Source organism: Lepidochelys kempii, chromosome 4 (assembly GCF_965140265.1).
Source record: "Lepidochelys kempii isolate rLepKem1 chromosome 4, rLepKem1.hap2, whole genome shotgun sequence".
Taxonomy (NCBI): Eukaryota; Metazoa; Chordata; order Testudines; family Cheloniidae; genus Lepidochelys; species Lepidochelys kempii.
The window spans coordinates 11,188,880-11,212,765 of record NC_133259.1 but is presented as its reverse complement, the minus strand read 5'-3'; the positions used below and the strand labels follow the sequence as shown (position 1 = coordinate 11,212,765).

Below are 23,886 nucleotides of genomic sequence, written 5' to 3'. Positions count from 1 at the left end.
TCTACTAAATAGAGCACAGCCTATTTAGCATGAGTGGACTACCTGCACAATCCTACTGTTTTATTGATGGGATGCTGAAAGGTTTTGAACAACACTGCTGAACACTCAAAAATCATTATTTTGTATGGAGATTTCTGCTCTTTTCAGTACATATTGTGAACTAAAACAGCTCAATTTCACTAATCAATCCAGGTAAATTGGGTTTTTCCCTCATTAAAGACAGTAATTTTTTGCAACCGTTTTAACAGATTATGGAGGAAACACTTAAGTACAAAGTGAGTACACTTTTCCTCTAAAAGCACTTTAAGTGTTCTGTTAATTTATGTAAAAGACTATTCTGACTTTCAGTCATTGTTTCCCTTTTGTTTGATTATAGGGTCAATGAATACTCTAATGATATTGATATTAGGAAATAGCTTGGATAGATCTCAATTAGATTTCTTTTTTTAATAAGATGCATTACACAGGAGATATCTGCACTCTGAAAGAAGCAACACTACAATCCGGTTTGCACTTGCACTACCTTTTATGATATTTACAGAAGCTGGCCCCCAGACTAGTTTAGGGGTAGTAAAATAGGTTTAGGTTTAAACAAGCATCAGTGAAACAGATTGCCAGATAAGACAGAAAGACAGAAAGTAAGTATTACTGGAGTGCCTAGGAACACTATTCAAGGACTGTTGTGCTGGGTCCTATACAAACATAAAACAAAAAAATCATCCCTAAAAATGTATCTTTATGGCTGCTGATCAAAGTAACTCACTGAATTTAATGTAATGCAGAACTGAAACTAAAAAGGTTGCTACCTTAAGCTTACTCCTATGAAGATGCATATAAATACGTATTTCTCTCATAAGTACTGCCTACTACATTTACCCAAGACAAATGGGGTACAAATATCATCATAGTCTCTGTCCAGACCATGCACGTTATATTTTCAGCCTTTAATGAATGTGTTATGGATTTTTTATTACAAAAGTCAAATGAAACATAATTCTAAAAGCCAAAAACATTCACTGCACTGGAACATCTGGACTATACTTGGATTTGTTGACACAAAAGTGAAAAATACCAGGCTGACTTTAACAGGATGCTGTGTCCCAGTTACCTTTTGCAGAGGAAAGAGCTATTTGGGTAGAAAAGCTTTGAAGTTTTAAATGGTCTGAAATTTAAAAGTTTGACATTAGATGCCTACTCCGCCCACCCCCGCTTTCTGATTAAATCTAGATCATTTCATGAAAGCTATTTTTATGCCCAGCACATAAAAATAGAGGATAGTCTGAGGGTTTAAAAAAAAAAAAAAAAAAACTCTGGCTGCTGCCCTCAAATAGGCTGGAAATAGTCCCTACTGACATTTTTTAAAGACAGGTTACACAGATTTTTTTAAACAAAATAATGAAGTCGACTCTAACAGACAAGTTACAAGCAGGTATGGCATAAACTTAATTAAACTCCGATTTATTAATAACTTGTGTTATACCCTCACATGGTTGCAGGTTTCCATTACCTTTAATTTTCTTTACAAAATATAAAGGCCAAATACTCCAGGAAAGGTGACATATCTTGCACAAATAATTTCACACAGATCTACTGTTCTGTTATAAATCACTCATAAGACATGTATAAATTTCTGTTAGCTTCCTATTTGTTTTCAGGAAGTGAGGCTCCCGCAGCCTGGTCCTCATTTCTACTTCCCAACAACTCCTCCACCGTTGTACTTCCTGCTATAAAGCTACCCATGAGAATGAATGCCCTTTACTCAATGGTGTGTGGTCCAAGAGCTACTTTAACTCCTTTCATTGTAAAAAAACTGAATTGGGAGGGATGCGTGTTATTTAGCGTCTTTATTAATGACCTGGATGTAGGAATATAGGAACAAACTGATCAAGTGTGCAGATGACACAAACCTTGGGCAGGACGGGTTTGCAAAAACTCTGGAGGATACAGCTAAAATTCAGAGGGATCTTGATAAATTGGAGAACTGGGAAATAGACAACAAAATGAAATTCAGCAAAGACAAATGCTGGGTGCTTTGGTCAAATGACCAAATACAGAATGGGGGAATAACAGGCTTGAACTAAAGCATATCTCATAAATGTGTGGATGGAATCCACATAGCTGCTCTGCAAATGTCAAGAAGAGGTATTTCTTGAAGCGATGCCATTGATACCACTTGTGCTCTCTCTCACCCCCAGGAGGGGGAGGAAAATTAGACCGCTTATGGAAGAGTAAGATATAGATCCTCTGAGAGGAAACAGCTTGGCCTCAAACTTTCAGCTATGGCAATAAATCGAGAGATTTTCTGATTGCTTTTGTTCTTTGCAGGTAAAAGGACAGGGCTCGTTGCATAGAGGGAATGAAGTCTCCTCTCTTTTTCAGATACATGTGCTTTTGCAGATGGAGGGGGAACACAAGTAAGTGGATTAACTGGTTCAAGTGAAACTCAAACTGCTCTGGGGTGAACTTTGGATGTAAACACGAGACTTTGTCTCCATATAAAATAGCATAAGGAGGGTCCACCATCAGTGTTACAAGCTCACCCACTCTCCTGGCTGAAATCATTGTGATCAGGAACGCAACCTGCACAGATAGGAGAGACATGGAACATGTAGTTAGTGGTTCGATGGGAGGCTTAGTAAGCACCAGAAGAACAAAGTTTAAATCCCACTGAGGAGTAGGCTTCCTTACTGGTGGAAAGGTTCTGATCAGACTCTTACAGAATCTGGTAATCAGTTAATGAGTGAGAATTAAAATTACCATATGCAGGTGGGTGGTATGCATGGATTGGTGCCAGGTGGATCCATAAAGAGTTGATGGGAAGGCTTGATGTTGTTTCCAGGGAAAGAAGATAGTCCAGAATAAGGCAATACCCACAGCCTCTGGGGATTTAAGTTTCTGTTGTGTCCAGAGAAACACTTCTACTTAGCTGCCTAGAATTTTCTAGTGGAATCTTTTCTGCAATTAGTAAGAAAGCTTTGCAGACTTCAGAGTGCTCCGAAACAAGGATGATGTAGATTTGAAGTAGACCCTCATGGGGGTGGGTTTTTTACAGCACTGGGAGAGCTCCCTTATTTAGTCACCATCTTGCTGGAAGTCTTGAACCAAACTTGCTAGATTAAGTTTTACTTTTAGATGTGTTTTCACTTTTATTTGCTTGTAACCCTTTCTAAACTTTCTCTCTTATACCTGAACTCATTTAAAATCCCATCTTCTTTTGTTAATAAACAATACTCTGTATTGAAAATGGTTGGGCCCAACTATGAATCTGAGAAAGCATCTGAGTGTGTGGTGAATGTCCAAGTGAAAATACATGTCCTTCATACTGAGAGCTGTAAACCACAAACCTTTTTCTAGGGATCGGATTATAAAATGCCAGGGTAACCATGCAAAATTTCTGCTTGTGAATACAGCCGTTGAGATAGTGGAGATTGAGGATGGTCTCCCTCCACTGTTCTTTCTGGATACTAGTAAGTAAGGTGAGTAAAAACCCCTTTCGTTGGTGCTGATCAGGTACCCATTCTATTACTCCTCGCTGCAAGGAGGATTCTACTTCTCATTTGAGAATCTCCTTGTGAGAATGGCCCTGAAAAGGGGTGGTAATGGGGAGGGGAGCAGGTAGGGAAATTTCATCGCATAGCCAGAATGCATGATATTTAGTACCCACTTGTCTGTTTCTGCATTCCTAGTGTGGGAAGGAAAGGGTATGTGGGAATCCGTAAGTGTTAGCATCATTAGTTTGCACTCTCCAACTCCCATCAAAAATATCATTTCAATGGAGGCTGGGATTGGGACGATGATGTTTCTGCAGAAGGTGCAGGGAAAATGAACCTGTTGCCTTTTATGGGTGCCTTACAAGGTCGGTGGTGGTAAAACTTTTGAGCCATCAGTCTAGGCTTGTATGAAGTCATGTGGAACTTTCTCTTCGGGGCAAATCTATATATACCCCCAGGGATCAGAGAGTGATGATGGAGATGCAGATGGAGTGAGATGGAGATGCAGGGGTGACTGCTTCATCTGGAGACAACGAGGACAATCTCACTGGATCCTGCTCATACTCCTTCTCCTTCAATGGGACATGAAGAGGCTCTGGCTGTCTTCTTGGAGAGGAAGAGTGGACTGACCCCCTAGCAGATAGTGTTGCCTCCACAGGTTGGTACGCGTCCCACGGTCCCCAATATGGCCAGGAACATGGGTCACAGGTGGCTGCAGAGATCTCCACGGCACGGGGTACCCACCCACAGTTCCAAGGCAGGTAATGTGATGGAGGTTGGCTCCAAACTGGTCTGGGTCCCCTGTCTGGGAAGGCGTGCCTCAGAGACGACGTCCGTTGGTTGAGTACTTTAGAGTCTCCCAAGAGAGAAAATGCCAATTCTGAATCAAGTGGTGGTATCAATGGTTCTGCTGGAGGGAAACCAAGGCTAGACAATGGACTAGGAGACAGACTTCTTCCTTTAGTTGTATCTCCTGGTGGAGTCAGGGCTCTAGCCCAAGTTAATTCTTCAGTGAAGACATATCCAGAGTGAGTTTTCACTTACACCTTCCTATTACACATTAAGGGTATGTCTACCCTGCAAAAAAAGGTTTATTTCTTAACCCAGGTTAGTTAACTTGGGTAAAAACAACAGTGAAGACAGACGAGTCTTCACTTTTATTTTAAGGTAACTCAATTCGAAGTTAGTGAACCAAAATTAAGAACTCACTTTTTTTTTTTTTTTTTTGGGCAGGATAGATGTACCCTAAATCCCTAGTCTTCCCTGTCCCATAACCTCAATGCACAGCTCCCAAAAACCATCTAACGAATGACTATCATAGAAACAATGTTTTTACAGATGAAATAATAGTATTAATCCCAAAATCAAAGCCCCAAAGGGTTGCAAAACCAGCTAAGCTAGCATCTAGAAATTAAATTAGATAATACTACCCCACTGAGTCTGAAATTATGAATATCCTATTTGAACCTTGAAGTTAGATCATACCTGCTGTCCAAAACTACAGACCACTCAGCATGAAAAAACATGCTAGTAGTTCCTAATCAGCCTTTATACTTGGCCATACTATACCAGTGTCATAAAAAAGTGTAACTACACTGCTCATGCGCTTCTGATGAGTAAATGAATGATCATACAGCATCCCCCATCCTCCTTCCTACTCTTATTACATCATATCTGAAATTAGATAAGAGTTCTTAAGGCAGGGACCAAATCTTTTTTTGCACTCTGAGCACCTCGCATAATTTTAGGTGCTGTAAATTAATATATGGTCATATTTTAATTTTGTTCTTTTCTGGAATGTTTAATACACTCAGTGAGCAATGTTTTTACATTTTGCCTCCACACAGGGTCATGCACAATGACAGTTAATTCCACAACATAAAGTATGGGTGACAAAAATAAAAAACACTGAGCTCAATTAATTTATCACACTTTTTACTGAGGAATTATTTCTAAAGTTAGCAATGACAGTAACACCACTATCAGACTTTCCAATATATATTGCTATTATTCAGCCCCGCCTTCCAAATCCACAGAAGCCTATTATAAATAACTTCTATAATATCTATATAATCAGAACAGTTTCCATAAATAGCTCTGCTCATCAATCCACAGAGCAGCCATGGCACCAGTTTATGCATCTGTCTTGCAATGTTCTCCGTCACAGGAGTGCAATTATAATGCAATCAGCAGGCATAAAGAAAACAAAAAACAAGTCATTCTTATATAAAGCAGAGCACTGAAAATTGTTTTCTTAAACCAGATTCTCTGTCATTTGCATATGTCTCCAAGGCTCAGTGATTGGTTTTGCTAGCACAAATCCTTATATCTATTATTTCGAGACTAGTCAGTTGGTTGTTACTGCACAGCTTTTAAGCAGACGATAATCAGCAGGGTACTGACTCCATTTCGCTGGATGTAGCAATATTTCTGCTTTGTATTACAAAATTTTGTTATGCAATCTGAAAGCTGGGGAACGGGAATGAAAAAGTGCTGATGAAAAAGAACATCAGCAAAATGTTGTAATTTAGAAACCAAAGCAATTTCTCACCTGCACATCACTAGTGAACTTGCTCAACTGTGTCTTATGTTACGTGTTGATGTGTAACACAAATACCATGCAAATTTCCAGCTGTACTTCAAGCAGTGTTTACAATGAAAAAAGTGGCAGACAGATAACAGAAGACTACCATCTCTCTAACAGTCACGCAAAGACTCATTCATATTTTTAAAAATCCTTATATTTTAAAATCTTAAAATCAGTTGTAAAAACAATTTCCCCACCTACCTACCAAGTTAGTGCTGAATTAAAGCCTTTAAGAAGAGAGTATGAAATTAACTGTATTTTCCTTGAGGTGACTCCACAGGAATTTTTGGCCTGAAAGGGACAGTTTATTTAATTAGTGGCAATTGTTTAAAGTGTTGCAAACAGGTCTCTTAGCAGGAATTAAAATGTGATCACTATCGACTTTGGATAGAGTTCTTTCTTTGACAAATCCAAGTAGCTTGAGAGATCAAATGAAGCCTAGTTAACTTACTCATGCTTTACTTTTTACAGCGCCAAGTCCTGGAGAATATGTAAGCCCCTTTGTTTTCAGTCTAAAACTATTTTGACCAGGGGAAAGGAGAAAAAAAAATAAAATCACAAAAAGTACACTCTTCCCCCCCCACCCCCCCCTGATTTTCACCCTACTTTTCTATCATTCAAATATATAAAAAAAAATAAACTTGTTTCATTAAAAAAACACAATACATTGCATGAGCTATATGTATTATGATAATACATTACTCTGTGTATACATCAAAGCTACCTGTTGAAATAAGGCTATGTATTAGTCTAGAACAGGGTTCTCAGACAAATTATTTGATGGCCTCGAGTATGGCCATCAACTCTTGCTGGTGCAGCTCTCACCACTATTTCCTAAAATACTTAATTAGTTTTAGGAAAAACAAATAAATATGCACATATACACATCCAAATCTTTGTAATTTATTTATTGCTAGCTAGTAAGTCTGTTGTGAAAAGTGGTATTAAACATACAAGTATCACTATTCACCGCAGACTTATTCAGCCCTGCCAAGCCTGGGGACAAATTAAACCCTAGAAGGGGGAGAGGCAGCGGCGGGACTGAGCCGAAAGCCACATGACTGGAGCCTGAAGCCCCACGGCCAGAGACTGCCATGCTGCAACCCCAGGGCTGAAGCCCAAAGTCTGAGCCCCACACTCCTGCGAAGATGGGGAACTCACTGGCTGCCTGCTCCTCCAGCGTTGTGCCCCAGGTGTCCCCAGAGGGGGGCAGGGCCCAACTGCTGCTGGCAGCACCAGCAATCAACACCAAGGCGGTGCACCCAGGAGCAAGAGGGAGCGGGAATGGCTTCTCCTTTGCTCCCTCCCCTCCAATCATTGCCCAGGAGGCTGTGACCGCAAGAAAAGCCCCTGGTGGGCCACATGCAGCCACAGTGCTCGCATTTGAAAAATGCTTATCTAGAAGAAACACACAACAAACAAACAGACATGCACACAAGTTCTGTAGTGTGTGCATCTGAACGTACTGATGAATCTCATGCCCACCACATGCACATTTCAAACTGTTAGATAACGGTTTAAAGATTTGACACACTAAAATGGGAACACAAGGACGTATTCAAAAGTTTTAAAAAACAAAAACAGGAGAAAGATGAAGTGGAGTGTATGCTCTGCAAATGGTGTAGCACAATTCTTAAATGTAAATATTTATAGGCTAAGAATTCTAAGTCTACAACAGTAAACTGTTTATTCAAACAAAAAGTTTTATTTGGGGATTAGAGATGTATTGTTTTCTTAAACTCAGAGGTGGTATTGTGTTTTGGGAGTTCTCTTTTAGTTCTGCAGCAAACCACATTGAATTCCATTCATCAAAAGCATTAATCTACTGAATACCTCCCCCCCGGGTCCTTCCGTCTATCAAAATAAACCCCAATATTTACCTAGAAAAAGTATTAATAGTTTTTTGCATAGATTTTCACCTGTTTTTGTAGTAATAAACACTGATAATATTCCTGAGAAAAATTTAATAAAATAAAAACTGAAAACAAAGAATATACCATTTCAGTTTAGAAACAAATAATGGAAGCAATACAGCATTGTCCTTTCAGAAAGTACTCTGTTTTCCAAAGTAGTGTCAAAATTGTTAAACACGGTAATGATTCACATTTCCTAGCAAAAATGAAGAATTTTTCATGTGTGTCTTAAAGTTTTAACTTTGCTCTTAAAGTTCCAGTAGGAAGAAGTTACTTGTCAATCTGTTATCTAGAAAAGACCACAAATGGTATTTATGCTGTATCTAGAAACAAAATTGCAAGTTACTAACTATGATAAACACTAGCTAAGTAACTCATATCTACTGAAACAGTGAAGTCGGCCTCTGAACCACAAAGCTCGTGGCCATTCCTCTTCTCCTCCAGCCACTGGGGACTTATGTCAAAAATAATTTAAACTTTCAGTTCAAAAATGTTTCTAGAACCTTCATCAGGAAGAAAAGCATCCAACAGTGTACATTTATTATTAGTCCCTGATTTCCCCTCAAAGATCATAAGTTATTCACAGCCTGCACTCTACAGTTGGCCAGAGGAGACTTTTAGGACTCATGAAACACACAACTGCAGGATCGTCTTTAAGAGGAAGGAGGAAATGGAACAGCAGGTAAAGGGCAGAACAGTTTGTATGTGTGAGCAGGAGAGGGGATACCCAGGCTGACACCAATGCTAGTTCCTTCCTAGCATATTGCTAATTATGCCCAGAGTTGCACAGGACTGAAAGCATCAGCAGAAGACTACGGAGTTGCACCGGTGTAAACAAAAGCAGAATCTAACCTACAGAATTCATTACAGATGATGTATGAATACGACACAATGAAGTTTAACCTCCAGCTTTTAGGCTGAGTGTGCAGGACTGGAGAGTGACAAAAACTTCTCAGTACATTGAACAGATCTGCTCTGGAAGTCACTGTCAAGAACATAGAACTTCTTACCAGATGTTGCAGGGACTCCAATTTTACCAACAGAGAAAGTAATTGTAAAAGAACAGTATTTTATATTATTGTATCTAGTCAAGGATTCCAATTTATTTTAAAAAGCCTAATTTTGAAGTTGTTCATTAGTAGCACACACTTCTTACAGATGAAATGTATTCATGTACAATCGGAACATTTTTGTACTCTCTTATCTCATAATATAAAAATTTGTCTAAGAATAAAACATGCAAGTTCTGCTTGTGAGAAGTAAAAGCCAAATTTAGGAGGACTTATCCAATGAAATCTTTAATTCAAAAAAGTTCATTTTGAACTATTTATACATCTATTTAACACTGAAAGGTGTATCTCATGGGATTCATGGAAGAAAGTGGATCAAAATACAGCAATGTAATGTGAAAGCTGACAAAATTCTGGAAAAGAATCTCAGGGAAAAATTATCCCATTCAATAACCATTCAAAAGGTAAACATTTCAGTACTCCAGTACCTTATGATTAAATTTCATGGAAATATAGGATGGTTCAAATATATATTTCATAAGTATAAGTTAGTTCTACTTGTCTGCATAATCTCAAGTGAACCTAATTCAAATTCTTCATAATTTGAATAAAAATATAGGTCAATTCTAGGATACCATTAGACATGCTGTGAAACCCTATTTGAAAAATAAATTCCTTACCAAGCCATATAAAGTAAAATCCTGTTATGACAAACATATTGTCTAGTCCTATTTCAGTGGTCCCCAAACTTTTTTCCTATCGTGTTGCGCCGCGCCACGCCCTGCCCCGCCCCCTTACCTGTAATGGAACCTGTGGGTCCCCATTCCTGGGAGCTCAGCTGCAGCTGGAGCGGAGCTGGGGGCAAGGCCAGAGCAGAGCTGGGTCACACTCCCTCCCTGCTCTCTCGGGGGGGCGGCTGGCCCAGGCCTTGCTGTGCCTCCCCCCCAAACATTCCTCCATAGCCCACAGTTTGGGGACCACTGTCCTATTTCATTTTAATATATTTTAGCACAACAAAGCCCATGTTTTATCCCAACTAAAACCTTATCGGTCTCCATGATGGTGCATTATCCCATGATAGCATATATTAATTTAACGGACTACCACTTTAAGTGAAACTTTCACCCTCTATATCCACCTTTTAATTACAAAGGCAAAAAAAAATTTTATCAGGAGACAATAAGTATTTCAAATGTAGTTGTATGCTCATTATTCACGGGACTATACTTCAATTATTTTTTCCCCACGTTTCAGATACCCATCAGGCTGGCAAAAGGGGAAGAAGAATTTCTCTCCACAGAGACGCTTATTTTTTCCATGCCAAAGAGGAATTCCATATCTATACTATCTCAATACAGACAACCTTTTGAAGTTACTAGACCCAGAGTTCTTACCATTCTAATATCAAACTAGTCACATCGGCAAAGAGTTAAGGAATAAAACTATCTGGACTGTTGAATACCAAGATTGAGTGTTCTCTTTAATGATGTTCTGAAATAAGTGTGAACACAACCCAATGCAACAAAGTTGAATTTTTCCCTATAAAGGAGTCATAATGCCTAACTTTGTACATATCCTCTCTCCTTTGTTTTAACTTAGTTTATATATTTTTAGAAATCTACAATAGATTATTATAACTTTAATACAAATGATTATATAAATTTTCAAATGCATCTTCATAACACAAAGCTAATCTTTCATTTAAAAAAATTCCTGATGCAAATATTAAAATGATCATAAAAAATCATTTAAACCTTTGCGACCTTTAGAATTATATAGTACAGGCAGAGCCAAAAACAATTGCTACTTCTTTTGTTAAGTTTATTGTAAAGATACAGGATGATGAATTCTTGTTATGTAAGCTTGATTTTAAAAAAATTATAAAGTTTTCAGGCCAAATTCTTGGCTGGTGGAAACAGGTCCAGCATGCATTTATACCAGCAGAAAATCTGGCCTATTTCAATCTTACAGTTCTTTAAAGGTCAGAGCAGTATAGTTCAATAACATGGGATCCCTTTTTATCCCAGCCCAATCCATTTTTCTTAGCACAGCAGCTGGCACCATACCGGCAACAACACTGCAGAACCATCCACAAAAGTCCTGCAATGCTGACCACTTCATGTACGGTAAGGTAGTATATTTGTTTTCATGTTACTTGGAATTCATGAAAACTGAAAAATAAGTATGATCACAATTCACACCAGCTCTGTTAAAACATGACAGGCTAAATTTTCTTGTTCACACACTTCTAAGATCAGGCAAGTAGGAACTGTGTTGGTATAAAATTCTTAAGTGTGGGTTGGGGTTTTTTTTGCATATTACTAATCTATTTTGTTGATTATATTCAAAAATGCATATTTTTTCTTATTGCTGACAGAGAAGGGGAAAGCAGAAGGGTCAGACTGTGAGGCTGAAGTGGTGTAACACTGCATCAATGGCTGGCACCAATAGTCCTCCTGCTGCAGGGACACCTGCATTATTACTGCAGTGTCACCGTTTCTACTGAATATAAAAAGAAGGTGTTGGTGTGTATGCACACAAATCTCTCCTCTCCATTGAGTACAAGGAAAAAGACACAAACAGCTATACCGATGGTGAAGTTTCAAGGAAAAATAGCTGTATTCTACCAATTATTTCTGCATCTCAAATACACCAGCCATTTAGTCCGATATGCTGCAGCTCTTATTCTGTGAGACAGACAGCAGCACCAATGAAATGAAGCCAAGCTTCTGGCATCAATTTACCAGGATGATCCAAAAAATTCTAAAAGCTTAGTATATCCTGGTGTTCGTATGAGACAATTATGTGCTTGTCCGTACATGACACGTGAAGCTTTCTTGCTGAAGTTAATTTTGCAGTTAAGCAATATTTGTCCAAATAAACAGATAATTAGTAAGACACTCCTTAGGAGGCAGACAGTTCCCCAGCCCCACCTTCCCATTTATGGGAACAAAGAATACAATGAAGGATCCCATATGCCCAACAGAATGATTTTACTCTTAAGAAACTGCTGTACCCTTGCAGGATAATCCCCCCCCCCCCCCCCAACTGCCTCCCATCATCCCTTTGAATGAAAATTTGGACTACGCTCAGCTTTTCGGAAAAGTAAGTTTTATTTAACATGCTTATACTCCAATCATATATTAGTACAGATTTACAAACCTGGTATATGCAATTTAAATCAATGTCATGGGTAGGGCCCTACCAAATTCACTGTCCATTTTGGTCAATTTCATGGTCATATGAAATTTATAATTTTAAAAATCCTGATTTCAGCTATTTAAACGTGAAATTTCAGAGTGTTGTAACCGTAGAGGCATGGGCGGGGGAGGGGGGTTTGCAAGGTTATTGTAGAGTGTGTGTGGTACTCCTACCCTTACTTCTGTGCTGTTTCTGGCGGCGGCCCTGCCTTCAGAGCTGGGCAGCTGGAGAGAGGCGGCTGCTGGCCAGGAGCCCAGCTCTGAAGGCAGAACCACCACCAGCAGCAGCACAGAAGCAAGGGTGGCATGGTATTGCCACCCTTACTTCTGACCTGATGCTGGTGGGGTGCCCGGCCAACAGCTGCCACTCTCCAAACACCCAACTCTGAAGGCAGCACAGAAGTAAGGATGGCAATACCTTCCCTAGAACCACCTTGCGACCCCCCCTGCAACTTCCTTTTAGGTCAGGACTCCCAATTTGAGAAACGCTGGTCTCCCCTGTGAAACCTGTACAGTATATGGTAAAAGCAAACAAAACACCAGATTTCACAGGGGGACACCAGATTTCACAGTCCATGACGCATTTTTCATGGCCAAGAATTTGGTAGGGCCCTAGTTATAGTTAAGTCAGAAAACATCAAATCTGAGAGAGATTTTATAATTATTATAGGGCTTGAAATAGGGCTATATGGTGATTAGGAAACATAGCAAACTGTGTTTGGGCCTTCCAAAGTAACCAGTTTCTGCAGAATTTAAACTTTAGTTTGAGATGGACAATTTGAATATAAGACAATAAATATACAGTACTTCCAGTAACAAAAGAATCTGCTAGTCTGGAGCTTGATTGACAGGTTAACCACACCCACCTAGGCCCTTTTTGCTGCTAACATTCTTAGTTCTGGTGTTCAAACTGCTCTCCCTAAATAAACCCTGGAAGTCATCAAAGTAAATCCGTTACTTGTGTGCCAAGCTGGAGGAGTCAGGCTCTGAGCCCTTAGATTTTGCTGGAAGTTTTCCTCTCTCTGGAAAACTATCCTGGTCCCTTTCCTCCACTCCCTACCCGCAGTCCTTACCTGGACCACAGTCCACAGGATTAACGTTGCAGCCACAATGTTAACATTGATGCAGATGTGCTATGCTACCTGAAAACATCAGGAGACTGCTCAATCTGAGGTCTCTGCTGACCAGGGAGTGAAGTTAAGTGGTTAGACTGAATCTCCTCATGCAGTCTTCAGTACCTGACCAGGCAGCTCTCTACACAGAGTAAAGTCTAGCACAAACATGGGCAAATATAGGGCATATGAGATATGTGGCCAGACTAGTTGAAGGGGATCTACCTAGCACCTGAGAACTTGCTGCCCTCATCCTCCGCACTGGTCACCCAAATCCAGCAACATACTTTGACTCCAGTAACCCTGGCTTCTCAAAACTGTCCTGTCAAACAGCACTCATCTGCTTGGAGATGTATGTTGCTTAACGAGTGTTTGTGTGGTCATATTACAGTCCATGACCAGTTCCTTACAGCTATTATAAGGATTATTCCTGGAGGGAGCCTACACCTGAGACTCCTCTAGCTAACCAGACTCTTCATTCAGATACACTACAGTATCCTGGGAATAAGCCCCTCCTAACAGACACAAATGGCTTTTTGGATTCTTCCCCGTCCCCCCGGGCTTCCCTTCTAGTGAACAACAACAACAACAAAGCTTCCCAAAAGATCTAAAAACTAGAGGCCTCTTCCGCCTCCTCTGCAGAGTGTGAATCTTCTTCCTCGGACTCCTGGAAACTCAGAATTCAAATCTTTTGACACTAGGATTTTGATTACACTTAAGGTTCTGGTTATACAAGAGAGAAAAAGACCTCAGGGCCTGAGACACTTCTGCTAAGGTTCCCCATTAGAAAGAGCACTTAACTCTTTGGAGCAGGTAGTGAGTACCGAACAGCTCAGTAGAAGAAAGAGTCCACTCCGAATGGCTATGTTAAACTGCATAAAATCCCTATAGAAAAGCACAATAGATTTGACTCCATCTTTATACAGTGGACCTACAAGATCTCCTCAGTTACGACCATTATTCCTGTTAAGGCTGTTATTGCTGGGAAAGAGCTCTATTTAAACTTTGGTCCACTGGGGCTTACTTAAAAGGGACTAACACTAATGGTGTTGTGCCTCCCTCATCCTACCTTTCAGCCAAAAACAAAGTTTGTGCGTAACTTTGGGAAAGCGAGTTCAGGGAGGAGAAGGGGGAAAAAAAAAAGCTTTCCAAGCAGCTTCTTTCCCCTACCTCCATCCATGTTTCCCGGTCATTGCCTCTGGCCTTGATCATATACTGCATGGGTGGGTTTAATGGATAAATTCTCAATACAGAAGTCTCTAATCCATAAACAGAACACTCTGCTACGTAGGTAGACCACTGATAAAATGATCAGTCAGTTTAAGGCTGGGTCTTCACACAAACTTGCACTGAAATAATTAAATCAATTTCGTTCACAACTTGTTATTTTGGTACAAGATTGTTCCAGGTGCACACTTATTTCAGGAAGAGCCCAATCACAGTTTAGCTTAACTTGGTTTCCTCTGTCAAAGCCTATACGTTAAGGCCATGTCTACACTATGGGACATTGCTGTAGCTATGCTGACATAAAGCCAGCTGTGTAGACATAGCCTACAATGACAGAAATGGTCCTTCCATTGCTGTAGGAACACTGCCTTCCCGAGCAAAGGTAACCAGATTGACTGAAGCACTCCATCTACCTTTCTGCACCTGCACCAGGAGTTTAGTCACCATAGCTACAGAACTCAGTGATGTGGCTTTTTCACACCCCTGAGTGGGGCAGCCATGTTTATCTAAATGTTAAGTGCAGATCAGGCCTCAGTCTGAAACAATGTTCCCTATTTTGATTAACCCTGTTGTTTTCTAAATTCGCCTCCTGCTACAACCCTCCTTTAAGAGGAATTATCATTCAATCTTTGTAGCTCTTCGAGAAGCCATTTTCTGTTTCACTCCCTCAGGCTTTCCTGTAATGTATTAAGACATTTAACTCCCATAAATGAGAGAATGGGGTTATTTAGAACAATCAGAGGTTGCCTAACTTTCCCTGAGCACTATCCTTCATGCGTAACTACTTTTTATAGAATATTGTTGTTTCCTACTCTTTCTTTGCATTGCTACAGCTAAGAGATGTGCTTGATTATAGTTATGGGAGAACACTGTCACACTGTCTCCACGAAGTTCCTGTCCCTGCATCTTTAGGCAGTGAAAATAGTTGTTTTTACATCAAGATAGTTACTTTGAGTTAGCTACCTCAATGTAATATCCTAGTGAAGACAAGATATTGAAGTTTTAACCTCAGTGTATAAGGTTGACCTCTACGGCTACATGAAGGTTAAAACTAAAGAGCCTTGTCTCCACTAGGATTTTACTTTGAGATTATCTCAGTGTAGAAAAAACACCCTTTTTCAGTAGTGAGGATGTAACCTTAAGAGATCCAGAAGCAGGTTCAGCAAAGTCTGTGACAAGAAAGCTGCTTAACTAAGTAAATTCTCCCCATCCAGAGGTGGAAGATAGGTGCCTTTATTCCTATGGGTAAAAGTTAGTTTTCCCAGGTGAGCCCAAACCTTCAGCTCCTCATTCCTTGGAGGATGGAGGAATGTTCTCTTTGTCCCTTTACTCATCCCACATGTGTTTTTCCCCTCTTAATATGCCTCTTTATTATGGTACAGATACTTCCTCACTCATCTTTTAACTCAGAGCATATTCAGATTTTTATGGGGCAATTTCCAGCAGTACAGCGATCTGGAAAGCTTCCATTCAGAGGGCATAAGCCTTTAAGAGGTTAATGTTTTCTGATTCCAAGTCCCTGATTATACAGAGTTAATATTTTCTGGCTGTCCTATGATATACTGGTATAAGTCAGCTGACCACCCAGTGGCCTAGTCATGTCCACATTCCCCCCTGTCCCTGAAAGTGACTACAGTGTTTGTAACTGACCACAACTCCTCCTTCCAGGACTCATTCATGCTTCTACAGCACTCCTGCAGTCACACTATGAAGTTATTCTGCAGGTTTTGCCCTCCCCAGGTTTTCGGCCCTGATTTAATTGTGTAAATGAAAGAAAGGCTTACAAACTCATACACTATTACTGATACTACGGTAGGGCCTAGAGGCCCCCAACCAAGACTGGAATTCTAATGTGCTAAGTACTCTACACACAGTAAGAGCTCACCTGTGTCCTGAAAGTGCTTACAGTCTAAGGGCTGCTCTATAAAGTTGCACTGCTTTAGCTATATCAGGCTATGTCTACACTAGCACTTTTGTTGGTATACTTTAGCCCGGGGGGGTGAAAAAAAACAACCCCAAAAGTGATATAGGTTACACCGACAGAAGCGCCGGTATGGACAGTGTTATGTTGGTGGGAAAGGCTCTCCTGCCAACATAGTTATCACTGCTCATTTGGGGTGCTTTAATTATGTCGACGGGAGAGCTCTTTCCTGTTGGGATAGAGCGGCTACATGGGAGATACTGAAGTGGTGAAGCTGCATCGGTATAGTCGTGCCGCTTGTAAGCTCTCCAGTGTAGAGATGTTCTCAGTGTAGTTAAAGCAGTACAATCCTCCTAGGGTTGGCAAAGTTACCCTGATAAAGTGTTTTTACCAGTATAGCTTATTCTCATACGGGAAGGAAAAGAGGCTATACTTGTTTTTGTAAATCATACCACTACCAAATAGTTGAAAGTTGTATCTGCACAACAACATAGCACTCTAGCTGTTACCTGAGCGAGACCTTTTCTTCCTTACTTTAACCAAAGGAACACTATAGCATGCCTGGCCACTGGATGACAATTATTTATGCAATTGTCACTTTAATTCGAAATAAAATGAGATACATGCAACGTATCCAGCCTTAGCTTGACTGTGCATTAGGATATAAAGTCCATTTCTACTTCGGTCTCAGCTGACAACCAACTTATTAATGTCATTGTATAGTGCTAAACGCACAGCTCTTCATATGTTCAAAGTGCTTTACAAACATCAGTCAATATATTCTAATATCATTATGTAAACATTGTATCAAATTAAGTTGCTGGGTAAAATGGAAGTTGGAGACAAGAGAGTGCTATTTAAAATGTGAGGATTTCTAAACAACAAAATTTGGAGGATGTTACGACCTGTGTTACATGGGAGGACAGACTAGATCGGGGTGGGCAAACTTTTTGGCCCGAGGGCCACATTGGGGTTGCAAAACTACATGTACAGAGGGCCAGGTAGGAAGGCTGTGCCCCCTATCCGACCCATCCCACTTCCCAGCCCCTGACTACCCCCCTCAGAACCCTCAACCCATCCAACCCCCCCGCTCCTTGTCCCCTGCCCCTAAGCGCCCCCTGGGGCCCCACCCCCTAGCCAACCCCCCCCGCTCCCTGACTGCCTCAACCCCTATCCACACCCCCACCCCCCTCAGAACTCCCACCCCCTAGCCAACCGCCCTCTGTTCCTTGTCCCCTGACTGCCCCCCAGACTCCTATCCCCGCCTGACAGGCCCCCCGGAACCCCACCCCCTTATCCAACCCCCCCTGCTCCCTGTCCCCCGATTGCCCCCCCAGAACCTCTGTCCCATCCAACCGCCCTCTGCTCCCTGACTGCCCCCTGGGACCCCACGCCCCCTCACCATACTTCTCAAAGCAGCAGGAGCACACTGCCCGGCAGGAGCCAGCTGCGCTGCCCGGTAGGAGCAGCGGGCCAGAGCGCTGCCCACACGGAGGCATTACTGCAGGGGAGGGGCCAGGGGCTAGCCTCCCCGGCCAGGATCTCAGTGGCCGAGCAGGACGGTCCCGCAGGCCAGATGCGGCCTGCGGGTCGTAGTTTGACCACCTCTGGACTAGATGATCGCAATGGTCCCTTCTGGCCTTTGAATAAATCCCAGAGATTCTACACAAAACTTAAGAGCCCTATTAACTTCAAATACTGAATAATTTGAGGGCAGGGATTGGTCATGACTATGGCCCACCCCTTCAATCCATACTAGAGTATTTGCCATGATTAGGAAAAGAAACTGTTCTGACATTACATATAGGAACTGCAGAGAAAAAACAAATGCCATCCAAAATCTGAGAGGGACAAGATGTGGAGGGCTGATATCAGGGCTGATATTTAATAGGAAAAAGTTTTTAAAAAGAATAAAACCCAAAGAACTCTAAAAAGAGGTTCTGGAAAAGGATCTGCTCATTTGAGAGTAGAAGAAGGGAAAGGAAGAAAACAAAAGGGAAATAGGATGCTACAAATTGTTAATACAAAAATAAAGTAACCCCAGAAGAGGGCGGGGAAGGACTCCCTAGTTGTTTACTGTCTAAACTAAAACACCCAAAACTATCTAAAACTATTTTTAACTATGTACAGAGGAAGTCTAAAGAAGAGCTCTGAGGACACTGGAGAGTTCCATGTCAGACCACATGGAGGTAAGAAGGAACTGGAGAGGTGGATGGTCCAAACTATCCCTTATAGCCTCAGTTCAAAGCATAAGAAGCGAAAGAGCAAAAGCACAGACCAAACGGACGCTCCTAACAAGAATCTTCGAGTCTCAGGCACATGGAGTGCAGGCCTACCCCATACTGGAATACACACAGGGACCAACACTTGAAGAAGTGGTTTGTGATGGTTCAGCTCAAGCCAACGTTTAAGCAAAACTGAAATAAGCCACCAAAACAGCAGTCCACACAGGAGCTTCCGCTGGCTAAAGCAATTTAGTTAAACCTGTGCAAATCCTGTGTAGACAAGGTCCAAGGCACTTAAATCAAAATAAGAGTGTCTACACATAAAAAGTTGCACTTCACCCAGCTCAATTTAGTTCAGTTGAACCGGTGAACATTTGTGTTTAGAGAAGGCCTAAGCCAGTGACCTGATTTTCAAGAGTGCTGAGAACTTAGCACTACCTATAGTCAATGGAAACTGCTTTTCAAAAACAGGGCTTTTGGTAGGTGCCTACATAGAGATACAAGAGCCAAGCTTCAGGCACCTGTTTTTGAAAATATGAGCAAGTTGCTTAGACTGAAAGTGATTTAGAAAGTCTGAATCCTAGTCAGGAAGAGAACCCAGGTCTCCAAAGCCTCAGACCAGTATCGACCACAAGATCATTCTTCCTATAATGGCTTTCTAAGTGATCTCTTCCTTGCTGCCAGAAAGGACACTGGGCTTGTTGCAGTTTGGGGCTAGTCTATACTAAAAAGGCTTTTCCAGTATTGCTATACCAGCAAAGCTCACTAGCAGAAGGACAATGTATACCAGCAAGAGTTCTTTTGCCTGCATACTTAAACCATCTCCCTGAATGATTTAGCTATATTGGCAAAAGTGTCATTTTGTTAGCATAAAATATGTCTACACAGGGTTTTTTGCTGACATAGCTATGTCAGGTCAGGGGGTAATTTTTTTGTACATTCCTAACAAACTTCACTCTAATGGCAAAAGTTTGTAGTGTAGACCTGGCCTCAGATCTAAGAGACTATATATCCAAGTCTGAGTCAAGGTTGCAGCACATCCACATGTTAGACTAAAATTATAGTTATCCTGCATAAAAGCGTTCTTATAGCTGTGAGGGAAAATAAGTTACCTACTATTTTGCTTCTCTGAAGATATTGCTACCTGAGATTCTCTCTACAAGGTCCTGGCCGCCCAGTTGGGACAGGGCCCCTGTCTTAGCCTGGGAGCACAAGATCCCACTGTAAGAACCCTGAGAGTATGGTACCTTTAAAGAAAAGCATGATACCAAAATATTCACTTCAGAGCAGCATATCCAAATTATTGCAGCTGAAATTTAAATCCCAGTTGGTTACAAGAGCGTCATTCAACCACCGGGGAGGGGAGAGGGGAGAAGAGGAGAGAATGTTCATCTGAAACAACCTTCCCCATAAACAATTTAGAGAAATGAGCAGACAAAAGCACAAAAAAACAAGGAACAGAGACTTCACATACCACAAGCTTCTTTAATCAATATATTCAAGGGGCCTTTCACAATGGAACAAGGCTTGAAATGCATACTAAGATTTAGTTGGTCAGTACTTCATTTACTATCATTACCTATGCAGTTTAGGGCAAAAAGTGCTGCCCTCCCCACTCCCCCAAACAACCAATTCAATGCTGCTATGAGGCCCTTACCCTGACTCTTGACATCAGTTTATTGCCCAAAATAAGTACCACAAAGGCCACTGCAATATCTGATAGAACCTGTTTAAACACAAACTTTCAAGTGCTGATTAGTAATAAGTAGGGCTGTCAAGCGATTAAGAAAATTAATTGTGATTAATCGCACTGTTAAACAATAGAATACCATTTACTTAAATATTTTGGATGCTTTCTACATTTTCAAATATATTGATTTCAATTACAACACAATACAAAGTGTACAGTGCTCACTTTATATTTATTTCTTATTACAAGTATTTGCACTGTAAAAAAAACAAAATAGTATATTTCAATTCACCTAATAAAAGTACTGTAGTGCAATCTCTATCATGAAAGTTGAACTTACAAATGTAGAATTATGTTTTAAAAAACCAACAAACCACAACCTGCATTAAAAAATAAAACAATGTAAAATTTTAGAGCCTGCAAGTCCACACAGTCCTACTTCTTGGGGGGAGGGACAGCTCAGTGGTTTGAGCATTGGCCTGCTAAACACAAGGTTGAGAGCTCAATCCCTGAGGGGGCCATTTACGGCTCTAGGGCAAAAATTGGGGATTGGTTCTGCTTTGAGCAGGGGGTTGGACTAGATGACCTCCTGAGGTCCCTTCCAACCCTGATATTCTAGGATTCTTGTTCAGCCAATCGCTCAGACAAACAAGTTTGTTTACATTTGCAGGAGATAATGCTGCCCGCTTCTTGTTTACAATGTCATCTGAAAGTGATAACAGGCATTCGCAGGGCACAGTTGTAGCCGGCTTCGCAAGATATTTACATGCCAGATGTGCTAAAAATTCATATGTTCCTTCATGCTTCAACCACCATTCCAGAGGACATGTGTCCATACTGATGACTGGTTCTGCTCGATAACCATCCAAAGCAGAGAAGACCAATGCATGTTCATTTTCATTATCTGAGTCAGATGCCACCAACAGAAGGTTCCTTTTCTTTTTTGGTGGTTCAGGTTCTATAGTTTCTGCATTGGAGTGTTACTCTTAAGACTTCTGAAAGCATGTTCCACATCTTGTCTCTCTCAGATTTTGGATGGCATTTCAGATTCTTAAACCTTGGGTCCAGTGCTATCTTTAGAAATCTCACATTGGTATCTTCTTTGCGTTTTGTCAAATCTGCAGTGAAAGTGTTCTTAAAATGAAGAACATGTCCTGGGTCATCATCCAAGGCTGCTATAACATGAAACATATGGCAGAATGTGGGTAAAACCGAGCAGGAGACATACTATTCTCCCCCAAGGAGTCCAGTCACGAATTTAATTAACACACAATTTTTTTTTAACAAGCATCATCAGCATGGAAGCACGTCCTATGGAATGATGTCCAAAGCATAAAGGGGCATATGAATGTTTAGCGTATATCTGGCACGTAAATACCTTGCAAGGCCGGCTACAAATGTGTCATGCAACTGCCTGTTCTCACTTTCTGGTGACATTGTAAATAAGAAGAGGGCAGCATTATCTCCTGTAAATATGAACAAATTTGTCTGTCTGAGTGATTGGCTGAACAAGAAGAAGGACTGAAGTAGTAGGCGCCGAAGTTTTACATTGTTTTGGTTTTGAGTGCAGTTAATGTAACGAACAAAAAAAATTTACTTTGCAAGTTGCACTTTCATGACAGAGATTGCACTACAGCACTTCTATGAGGTGAATTGAAAAATACTATTTCTTTTATCATTTTTACAGTGCAAATATTTGTAATTAAAATAATATACACTTTGAATTACAATACAGAATACGACATATATGAAAATATACAAAAACATCCAAAATATTAAATAAATTTCAACTGGAATTCTATTAGTTAATAGTGAGATTAAAACTGCAATTAATCGCGATTACTTTTTTTGAGTTAATCGCGTGAGTTAACTGCGATTAATCGCCAGCCCTAGTAATAAGTTATGAAAAACAAGCACTAGATTCATGTTTTAAAATATGTCAAATCTGAAAATTCCCATCATCCTTAATAACTAATATTAAGAGTTTGAGAAAGCAGCATATTTATCATGGGACTGAAATTTCACAAAGTATGGATCCTTAGACATTTGACATGTAGGGAAGTCCAAAGTGCAAATTCTGCCCTGAATTATCCCCATGTAACCTCAATGACTTCAATGGGATAGTACTAAGTTTATGTCAGGCAAACTTTCGCCCAAGGACTGTTACGCATCCAAACCTAGTAGGATCTTTTAATTTTTCAACTCTGTATCATATATGAACAAATAAGTACAATTTCAGATTTCTCCTGCGGTAAATGATTCTTTAAAAATAGGAAAGCTTCAACAACAAATTCTTACATAAATCACATTTTATGAGAACAGAGGTAGAAATCAGTTCTCCCCCGGAACTGAAATTCTATACTTTCAAAGATGTAGAGTCTCATACTTGCTTACTAAAGAAAATGATTGTTAAATATAAAAAAATCCAATTTCTCCTAGAACTAAAATGAGTCTTAAAATTTTTTTAGTACCATCTTATAGTTCAAATAAAAATATAAAAGGAAGATTACGCATAGCCAATCTAATTCCTGAATTCATACAGTGAGGTTCATTAATGAGTGAATGATTTTTAGTTTGTTGAACTTGAGTAAAGAATGAGCACCAGAAAAATATTTAAAATTTATAAAAAAGCATTTACTGTAAATGCATTTCATATTGACTTAGCATTTCCAAACTAACTATTACAAACTCAGTATAAAGTTTAAAAGTATCTATACACAGGCAATTCTGGACAAACACAGTAACTTTGAAGTGTTATTATTTAAGCTCACCATAGCTGATAAAAGAAGTCAGTGAGAAACCGGGTCAAAGCATATCAACAGGATTTGTTTCATTAGTAAAAAGAGGGGCACAATGAATTTATGCAAGGTAAACAACTTGATACACTCATCTAAAATGTGTATAATTACAACATTTTACTCTATGGATACAGCACAGTTTTGATTTTTATTTAAATACCTCTCAGTAATCCACTTAATCTTTAATGCATATGGATATATTTTCCTCTTTGGTTCACATGAGGCACATGCACTTAAATATTTAGCTTAATTACAGAGAAGACATAGGGGACATAATGTGTTTGATCAGGCACATTATAGTTCACACATTCATTCTCCCTACCTCTAACAAAGAAAGCAAATGACACATTTAAAGCAAAAATATTTTATACATAATAGGAAAAAGAAGTTAACCACTTTCAATCTATCAGTTGTCCAGGAAATGTATGAGTCCCGATATCTTTCCATTTGAATTTATGATCCATTAAAATTATTATGGAGATGTGTGTATAGTCTGGCAACAAGGGAAATTATAATTTCCAGAACTAGTTTAAACATTGAATCAAATGTTTTCATGAACATAAATTGAAAACCTTTTAAGCCAAAAATGACCACCACCCAAAGGTCCAACTATTTAGAAAATGTACATTATTGATAGAAATCTTGAGTGCACTGAACTTTTGAAAATATACAGAGTAATGATAAAAAGATATTTTAATGCATTTTTGCTTAC

At 40.0% G+C, this 23,886-nt stretch overlaps 1 protein-coding gene across 7 annotated transcripts in view; it reads right to left on the bottom strand.

The window, feature by feature from the left end:
• The window catches only part of ANKRD17 (ankyrin repeat domain 17), a 131,211-nt gene that overhangs the window by 69,652 nt on the left and 37,673 nt on the right, over positions 1-23,886 (bottom strand). Inside the window, exon 1 of one of the 7 annotated variants that reach the window (XM_073340376.1) lies at positions 6,530-6,614. The exons of the other annotated variants lie outside the window; for them this stretch is intronic. The gene's annotated coding sequence lies outside the window, so the exon portion shown is untranslated. Of the gene's footprint in view, positions 1-6,529; positions 6,615-23,886 lie in introns of those variants that run through there. 7 annotated transcript variants of the gene reach the window in all.